Source organism: Phaethon lepturus, unplaced genomic scaffold (genome assembly GCF_000687285.1).
Source record: "Phaethon lepturus isolate BGI_N335 unplaced genomic scaffold, ASM68728v1 scaffold13426, whole genome shotgun sequence".
In the NCBI taxonomy this organism is placed as follows: Eukaryota; Metazoa; Chordata; class Aves; order Phaethontiformes; family Phaethontidae; genus Phaethon; species Phaethon lepturus.
Window position 1 is genome coordinate 23,676 of NW_010544193.1, and position 10,361 is coordinate 34,036.

The following is a 10,361-nucleotide window of genomic DNA, read 5'->3' on the forward strand; positions in this document are numbered from 1 at the left end:
GAAGGAAGAAATAAAGCTGCTTTTAGGACTGAATGATCTATTTTCAAAGCACTGGTACCTGTGTGAGTGTGTGTATATTAAAGTTATTTAAGTGATGGAATAAGTGGCTCCATTACATCACTGCATCCTTTCTTCTGGATCTTGACAACGGGAAGTTACATTCATCTTGGACTAAGGAAGCAACTCCCCGTATTCCTACATTACACATCGTGCTTTGCAGTGGAGACTTGGATTGTTTGTGAATGGAAGCGTCGTGAGCATGGAAGAAGTGGGGGGGACAACTTTTCAACGCACAAATTTGGGTGCGTTTTTCTAGTTTTAATACATAATGCTTTTCCAGACTGAATGCAACTGCTTTAGAAAAGAAAAAAAAAGAGGAAAAAAAAAAAAAAAAGGAAAACAAAAACAAAACAGAAACTGCTTTGCTTAAAACAGTCACCTGTTTCCTAGTACCTCAGAATTAACCAAGGGAGATCTCTGCATTTGTCAGTACTACCTGTTGTCATTGTGGTTAAATGTAGAGAGACTGCTGGGCAAGGTGGTAAATGGAGGAAGAAAAGAAGTTTTAAAGAAAGGAAAACAAAAATTGTGCTTAAAATCCCAGTGTGGGTTTTATTTCTTAAAATACTGTGATTTTTTTAATTATTTTAGTAAAAAAAAAACAAAAAAAAGAGAGAGACTTTAATTCCTAGATAACTGTTTGTGAATTGTCATCCTTTATTCCAGGTAAGCTGTTTGTTAGTATTCAGTTATAATTTTAGGATTTGATAGATTTCATGTGACTGATTGTGCAGTTTTGTTTGCCACATGTTTATTTTCTATCAGCCTGAGGTGTTACAAATACAGCACAATTAAGTTTCTCATGTAAAATGAGTATTTCTTTTCGAGGGGGGGACCGGGAAAGGAGACTAGATCTTGTGAATAGAACTTTTTGTTGTTGTTGTTGTTGTTGTTGTTAATTTTAAACATATGGAAATAACAAAGAACTTTTAACTTTTTTTTAAAAAACTAAAGAACCAAACTTACGGCACAGCTATGCAGCTCGCGGGCCAAACACATAGGTCCTCATAACCGTTCTGTTGCTTGTCATATTAACATCTATCAGTCTCACACCAGTAACTTTTCGTTAAGATTGGCTGCCTTTTTTCCTTCTGTCTGTGGTGTGCGTGTTTTCTTTTTGTTTTGGTGTGGTGGGAGGGAGGGGTGTCTGTTAACACATCTTTTTGCAAGCGGAGGTGAAATAGTTACATACGACATTGAGCCTGGAGAACTACTTTTACTCGATTCAAGATGGAGTTGCTAAGTTTTTCCCCTCCCCCTTAGCTTTTAGCATGAGGGGAGCAGCGTAGAATGAATAGGAACCTGCATACCTAAGTGGCTGATCCTGCACTACTTCTTGGGTGGAAAGCCTAACAAACTCTTTGGGAATTTTGCCTGAGCAATGGATACAGGATCTGGTGCCCATGGTATGTCCTGATTGTGAACAAAAAAAAAAAAAAAAAAAAAAAAAAAAAAAAAAAAAAAAAAAAAAAAAAAAAACAAAACAAAACAAAAAAAAAACCAACAAAAAAAACCAAAAAAAAACCACAACAAAAAAAAGAGTTTCTTTCCAAAAAGTAGAAAGTACTTGACTGAAACCTAGTTTTAGAAATGCATGTGTCTTTGTCTTGGGATTCTTTTTGTTTGTTGGAGGGGAAAGAAGCTGCTGAGGAAATGTTGCCCTAGACAGCTTCAAATAGCTGAGGAAACGGTGTCCTAGAGAGCTTCACATAAAATTGATGGCAAAAATGTTGCATTTGTGGAATAAGTGCTACTTGAGAAGCATGGTGTTTTGCTTTTGGGGATTCATCAATTGTGTGTTAGGGGGATTATTTTGATTTTTTTAATTGCTTTTTTGTTTTGTTTTTTGAAGTAGGGAGGGAATGTCATGGAAAAACACATTGGAGGGACAAGTATAAATACACATTTTGTGTCTGTATTTGTTTTTTAATTGGCCTCATTTCAAATGTATTTAAACAGTTCCATACCTGGATTGGGTGTTCGTAATGGTTACCAAAAATGAAAAAGAAAAAAAAAAAGATTGTGACATGCTTTTATCACTACTTTATTTTTCAAATAACATGTAAATATTGTAATCCATTGGATTTTGTTTTGCTAACCTGTTAATAAAAAATATGGGACCATTATCCTTTTAACAAGCCTAGAATGTCATATTTTTTTTTCCTGTTTTTCTTTTCCCAAAAATGTATACCTGATGTATTGTGGACACACATTTTAGATGCATTATTACAATTCTGTTGACTGTAATGACATAGAATTGAAAATAACATTTTTTTCATTGTTTAATTTATACAGAGGACTTTTTCAGAGTTTGACAGAAGGAGATAATAGCAAAATGCTAACCCATTGGCTTCAGCACTCGGTATTTCCTGATTTTAAAATTACTGCTTACTGATGGGGGATAGGAAGGGGATACTGAACTGTTGCACTGACGGGTTTGTTTTTTTAAAAAAAAAACAATGAAAATTAATAAAAACTTTTTAAGAGTGTGAGCTTGTGTGTGTGTTGTTTTGTGTTGGCTACTCTGATGATAGGTCTGTACAAGTGACTGGTTCTGCAGCTGACAGTTCTGGGAGGGAGCAAAGCACCCTTTTTCCCTTCTGCACCCTTTCCTCCCCTATTTCACAGGGAATTTTGGATTTACAGGCCCCGAGGGGGGCAGCATGACTTCCCCTGGCTCACACAGGTCTAGGGTCTACCACATCCCTGAAGAATGCCTTGAAATCCACCAGCCCAACATGCATTAGAGGTCAAGGGCACATTACCAAGGTCTGCTGACTTCTCCTGAACCCAAACAGAAATGAAGAAACTGCAGGCTGTCTTGAAAGATCAAAATAGGTGGAGGTGATAGGCTGGTATTTGGATTATCAAAGTCTCCTCATGAGTTGGGATATACTGTATGCTCCAGCATCTGATGACCTACTGGATCCAGCATTGAGGCTGTGCCTCACTGGAGTCGAAGATGCACCTCCTGCTCCGTCTTAACTGGTTGTTACTTTTTCCTCTTTCTCCATTGAAAACTTAAAACGATGCTTGTGTGTTGTCTTGGAGTCTTTGCTAAAATACAGATTTTTAAATACACATTCAGAAGATGTCAGGGGTTTTTTTCTGGATGTGCTTTAATCAGATCCTTTTTCCCGTTTACATAACTTTTTTATTGTACTGGAACTGGATCTCAACTGAATATGTATGATATTAAACAGTATGAAAGCTTTGATCACCTGGTAGCTTTACATGCTTCCACCTTCCACCTTTCTCCCTAGGAGTCAAAATATTTTTCTGTTAAAATACTTCCTTACCCTATGTTTAAAAAAGAAAAGAAAAGGGTGCATTTTAGGCTGTTAGACATCGCCTTTTTTTCAGTGGTCTCTGGAATCATTTGTTCATGAGAGAGACCAATTTGCACACTGTATGTTCTAGCCCAGAGCTAACCTGCACTTCCACTGATTTAAAAAGAGAAAGGGTTGCTCAGTGGTATGTCACTAACAAGAATTACATAACTGATGTAATGAAAGACCTTGGGATGATTTTTTCGAGTATTACAGTTGCATTACCCCATTCACCTCAGTGGCAGCATTGTATGAGTTTGAAACAAAGCCCTCGATCCCAGTTTTAGGTTTCTGGCTGAAGGTGACTGGTTCACCTGCCTTGAAAGTCCTGTGCTGAAGTGAGCTACAACAAGGGTGTGGGAGGTAAGAGGCAAAGGAAATAGTGACTAACATGATCCTACTCACAGTACTTCTCTGCCTTGCCAGACTATTCCCTTTTCGTAACTGGGAGCCCTGGGCTTCACAGGGAGTGTTTGTGCCATGAGACAACGGGTGTTCTGCACACACTGTGTTCCCAGGCGCATTGTCCTTCCTTTTCTTAAGAAGTCTGAGTAAATGTTTGCCACATTATTGCTAGCTGACTGCTGGCATTTTCTTTTGGTCTAGAGGTACAGTGCCTGAATGCCCTCCCTGCAAAGATCTTGCCTTCGTATTCACATCGGTGCAAGGTCTTTGCGGGAGTTGCTACGGGGAGGCTGCTATCTCCCTCCCTTTCAAACATGCAACCTCCCTGGAGAAGGGTTGAGCAGTTGAGTCAGGGACCCACACTGAGAATTGGCAGGGTCATGGAAAGTAAGGATTATAGGTCTGGAACTGCAGGGTTTCCAGTAGAAAGGCCGCTCTTTGCAAAGTACCATGTGAAATGTTGATACTTGTGGCCCAGTTATCTTGGAAACTGGTGCAGCACAGAAGACTTCATGTGAACTTAAACAGCAAAAGTCAGTCTCCTGGCTTCAAAAAAACATCTAAACACAACTGCAGATGTTCAGTCCTTTTCAATGAAAACTTCCCCAAGTTTCTTCATTCTTCCTCACCCTGAAGTCTTTCTTCAACATTTTTCTGATAACACAGGACTTTTCCACCATGAAAGCCAGCTGTCTGGCCCCAAAGCAGCAAGATTGCTGAATAGGAAATGATTCTGGGTAAAAAGATTTTGGAAAAGGGAATGTTTTAGTCAAAAATAGTCTTAGGATGCTAAAGAAACCTTTCTTTATCTGCAGCATGGTTAATTCAATGCCCCCCACACCAACCACTGCGGGAAGCAGGGATTTCAGTCAGAGCAGTCTGGAGTACAAAGTTTAGCCCTGAAGGCTACAGTCCTTCCAGGATGCAGCTTGTAAACGTTTTATTGTCTTCTCATCTGTCACGTACCAAGCTGTCCTCAAATAAACGGATGGCTGCAAACATCCTGTGAACCAAAGGTTGGGTGGCATAAGTCAAAGAGCAATCATCTTGGCCAAAGTCTTGGTAAAGAAGGCTGATACTTATTTGGATCAACTGATGTATGGAGACCCTAGCTGAAGATACTGTCTTTCCTGCTGTGTTTGCTATTACTTAACTGTGTGTGGAAATACAGTGCATATTTTGCAAGGGTAGAGGGAGAGAAGGAAGCCTGATTCATTAGGCATGCAGGATGTCCTACTTCTGATAGGATGATCCCTACTTCTGCCACAAAGGGAGAAGATGTTCGGGTAGGACAACAGAATAGCTTTCCTATCAGGAGAGTGGTGCAGCACTGGGGCAGGTAACTCCATGAGCATGTGATAACTTCACTGTTGGTGGTTTTTTTGACTAATGCAGGCAAAGCCATAACTGACCTGGTCTAGTGTTGGCAATAATCCTGCTTTTGGCAAAAGGCTGGACCAGAGACCTCCAGAAATCCCTCTTAGGCCTATTTCCTATTTCAATTTCCTATTTTCCTATTTCTCTGGTGTTCTCTTAAGCTTTGATTTCTCCAGCTTGTCTCTGACTTTTTGCAAACCCACATTTTTGGTGAAGTGTGAACTACTTTAAGGACATGCTTACCAACTCATAGACTCTTCTCTGAACAGCATTTCTGTCTGTCCTATGTCCAATCATTTTTGACCAGAAGGCATGCCTTCCATCTAAATTTATGCTCAGTGACATATGATGTACCTAAGGAAATGACCTTTTAGCAGGATCAAAGCAAATTTTTAACAGAATTTCTGTGTGGGTTTATATGCATCATTAGTAGGGGACAGCACCGAACAGCTCTCAGATGTAGAAAATGGCTATCGTGTAGGAGAAGATATTGATCTGTATTTCTGTGTTTCATCTTGACCCAAACTATTTAATTAGTTCTGACTTGAATCTTACAATTCCCTTTCTCCAGCACTCCCACAATATGCTACAAATCAAGTGAAATACACAAAAAAATAGTGTCAGTGTGGTGGGGGTTTGTTTTTGCTGTGCTTTTGTGATTGAGCTAGTATTCTTGCTTGTTACAGCTGGAGGAATCCAATCCAAAGCCCTGTCAACTTGGAAAAAAAATGAGGAGAACAGCATGAAAAATAAGCAAAACAAAATAACTTCTCATGCAATGCGCTTCATTGTGTAGCAACAGATGGACTTTGCAGCCAAGTGTCAGGTAGCGCTATTGGCTTTTCTTTTACTGCGTTTGAGACCTATTTTATTCTAGCAGGATGTGGGAATTGATCAGATCAGGTCTGTTCCTTGTCTAGTTCAGTGTCTTGACTCCTGAAGGAAAAAGCAGGAAATCCCAGGGTGATCAGGAAGGGGATAATCCATCCCTAATGAAAGTCTCATCTTAATCTGTTTTGATGACAGCTTTATGCACAGAAGCAGAAGGAGTCCGATCTCTTTCACATTCATTTTATGCTATAGTAATGTAAGCTGCAGTACTTTTGGTAGCTAGATTGCATTTTAAATTTTACTGAACTCTTGGTTTCTCTGATGAGAACTGACAGGTAAAATACTTTTATGTTAAAAAAACAATTGTTATTTTATTATCCTAAAAAGAAATGTTTCCTAAAAGTTAGCTTTGTGATTTCTGTTACTCTTATGTTCTTCATAAAATGCTTTTTCAGGTACATAAAATAACCTATCAAGAATTCCTATTGATTCATTTCAGCTAGGATGCTTAGGAAAAAATTAAGTCAACTGCTGGAATAAGAAGAGTCATGCTTCTCTTCTCAAATAATTTGCCTCTTTGAATAGTTGGTGTAAAAGCAAATATACCTCAGCTTGATTTTGAATTATCTATTGAGTTTACACTTCTATTAATGAAGAGCTTAGCTCAGTCTAACCAACTGTACATGCATGACTTCCAAATCTAAGCAAAATGTGTCTCTCTGCAGCTGTTCTGTTGTGCTCTCAGTAGTGTTTAAAGAGAGAAATATATTTACCGGCTATGCCTCAAATTAATTTAGCTTGTGTTGAAAATGTTGGACTGAAATTTTAACTTCTCTGTGCAACTGAAGGAAATCATATTAAGCTACTGGGCCAAATGATGCCTCAAGTCTTTGTGGACTCATCTAGTCTGAAGTCACCAAAGACTCCTAGCAGAGATGCTGCAGTAAAAGGAGTGGTAGTTCTGGTCTGTATGAACCAGTAGATAATTAGAAGGCAAGCTCTGTAAAGTGATGAGTCTTTGATGTGTTATTTCCAGAGAAAATGTTTTCCTCTGCTCAGACTCTTCAGAGCCTCAGGTATGTGATTGTTGAAACCACATGATTTAAGTAAAAATAGTCATTCAAAAGTAGAAAGGATTTGGTTTCTCATAGGTAAATAAATACACAGTACTAAAAGCACGTTGCCTGCAGAAAGTAAGGTCTGTGAGCCGTCTTGCTGCAGCTGCAGAGTATTTCTTTCTATTACTACAGCAGTCTTCTCCTGGAAAATAGGTTAGAAAATGAGGTTTGCTTCCCCCATTCCTCAGCTGCTCCTGTAATCTCCTCTTCCACCTTCCTTCTCAGGATTGCTCGTAGTAACCAGACGACAAACTCTGGCCATTCTGGAGCTGGTAGGAGTTGGGCTATTGTATTTAGGAGACTGAGAACATCATTGTGGTGGTTGGTGCTAGAGGAAGCCCAGGCTCGTGTACATGCAAGACTGAGACTATACAGACACCGTTCCTGACTGGAAGGGAGGAGAATAACAGCAAGGCAAGAAAACAGAGTTGTCTGCTAGGCTTCAGCTGTGACCAGACATAATCCACCTGGTGATCAAAAGAGTGTCTTTGTGCTTGCCTTCATCAGTCCTTATGATCTGTTCCGGAGGGAAGGTGCAAACAGGTCCTGCGCTTTTTCAGCTCAGTTGCAGAAAAAGAGTTTTTTTGGGGTGAACGGGTTTTAAACATGCCTGATCCTTCTCTGAGGAACTGGTTGGTCTTCTGCCCTATTCAACAAAAGCAGGAAGGACAGGCAATCAGATGTAGATATCATATCCCATGTGATTTAACTCAACTAACAGCAGCAACAAAAGTATAATTACATTCTTATCATCAGATTAAATGTATGTTGTTATTTAATCCCTTTAACGTACACGTTTAGCAATTAGGACCTCCTTCTGCATGGATCCATGCTGTAACTCGGATTTCTTTCCATGTAATTTAATTGGATAGCTTTTTTCCCATTAATTTATATCAAATGGGTGTTGCCTCTGACTGAGTGGGCTGCTCCCAGGGACGCTCTGCAGTCTGGGAGAGACTTAGAGAGGGATGGATAAGGCTCTCCAAACCAATATGCTGGTTACACCCACGGTGGCAAAAGTAAGCAAATGCATTACTTCCTTGGCAGCTTCCTTGCCTTTCAAAATTCATAATGGCAGCATGGGATTTTTAGAAGTCTTAGGGGGCCTGTGGGCATCCTTTGGCATCTAAGTGGTTTTGAAAACATCTGAAAATCATGCTTTTCAGTGCAGGAGATGTGAGTTAAGGAATTAACGTTGAAGTTCATTTTATAGGTGTGCTGGTGACCAACAGGTTGTCCTGGCACTTCTTCCTGATTGCAGACATAGTAAGAGTTGCTTTCCCTGGGGAATCTCCATTCACCTGGACCAAGAGGGCTTCAGTCATCTGCTGCAGATCTTTTGGTCTTTGTCTGGGAAAAAAAGGAGAACACCTCCTCCTTGGTGTCATCCTTGAGAGAAAAGTCTGTGATTACACACCCTGCATTCAAGTAGAAGCATGATCAGGTAGTGCCACCAGTCAGCAATGGAAAAGTGCTGTGCTCACAAGTGGTTAATCTGTTCAGGGAAGAGGTGATCATTTTCATTTTCGTGCAAAAGGGGAACGTTGAATAAGATGAGCCTCCAAGATTTCTCAATTAAAATTATCAGATTCAGTTTCAGAGCGCCCCATCCTGATATGACGACTAGCAAAGGTTGTAAATGAAATGGCCAGGGTGTAATAGAGACGAGCTGTTTTCTAGCACTCAGGTGAGCTTCCACTTTAGGAGAGTTTACTGACTAATCTTGTGGTTTAGGCATAGTTTCTGCAAATAATGAGAACTTCATTTCATGGTTCTCATGCACATGTAGGTGGTTCACCTTTTTGTCAAGACAGCTTAAATATCTCAAATCTGGCCCTTATGCTTGTATTTTCCAGATGTCTAATGTCAGCTGAAAGCTAATGGTGTAAAAAGAAAAATGCAAAAGCAGAGAGTCATGGTACAAGCTTGCTTCCTCATTTTATTCTGTCCGTGGGTTATCTGTAACTACCATCCATGCTGACATAGCGCTTTTCCTAATAGACCTCAAAGCAAAGGATGAAGTGAGGTAAAATGCAAGTACTTCTTTTCAGCACTGAGGTGTCTGACCTCTTGGAGCTGGAGGTGGGAGCAAGCTGTCTTCTCAGATTCAAATTGTGTATCAGCTTTGGAGAAGTCAGGAGCTGAATACTGCCCAGTCCCCGCGGCAGGTCAGCCTGAAAAATACTTACAGCATGTCTGAATCCTGATCAAAACTTCGTGGCTCAGATCCACCTGTAATCTGAACATTTAAATTGATGGTTCCTAAATAACCTCTCTGTGCAGCTGTTTCATTGTTGGACTGCTTTGTCCTGCACAAAGTTTTCCAGACATCTTTAGCTGTCTGTGAGCAGTGAGGTATCTTGTTTACTTCTTCAACAGCAGGTTTCCAGCACAGCTTTAGTTGGTCCAGATCATGTCCAATTTCAGGTTGGGATTTCTTTCTTTTAAATGCAGTGATAGTCCTGTCTTGACTAGTTTTCCTGTGTAGCGAATAAGATTCACTAAATTTATAATATTTACTTATAGGACTCCTCTCAAAGAGGAGTTGTACAAACTTGCATTCAAAATTCCTAAACCTTAATTCCTGTTTATATTCCAGGGACAGACGAGGGCTTAAAACTATTTATAAATGTCTCCTATCACCATTTCAAGGTCCCCTTCATGGACAATCCGTAGCACTGGGAAGGCTTCTGTTGTTAATGAAGTATTACTTCAATTATTTCAATTCTCATGTTTCTTTTCACTAATGGTAGTCATAATTTGAGCAAAAGCCCGTTAGTATTTCATGCTAGTATCTTTTGTCACTAATGCTCTCTCAAAAAGAGTAATTTATAGTTAGAGGATGGAATAAAGAATGGAACAAGACACTAATCTTTTTGTACATGACAATAGAATAAAGTAGTCATGCCACACAAATATTTTTGTAGTGTTTGCTGTAATATGAACAGAGCACAAACCCTTCACTAAAAAATCTTACCATTTAAGGGACAAACAAATCATCGTTTACTGCTGGAGCAGAAGGAGGTTTTAATATGTCCATTTGTTAGCTGGAGAACTGGTATAGGTAGTACAGGAAATGAAGTTGTCTTGGGGAAGTCTACCATAACGGGAAAATAAATTCTGGTAAGTTGGGTCCTTGCCCATGGCCTTAGCCTTGAAGACCTTCCCTTCTCTTTTACCAGAATAGGAATGTAAAACCAGATGGGACTCTCTGCTTCATGGAGCTGGTTCCTGCCAAACT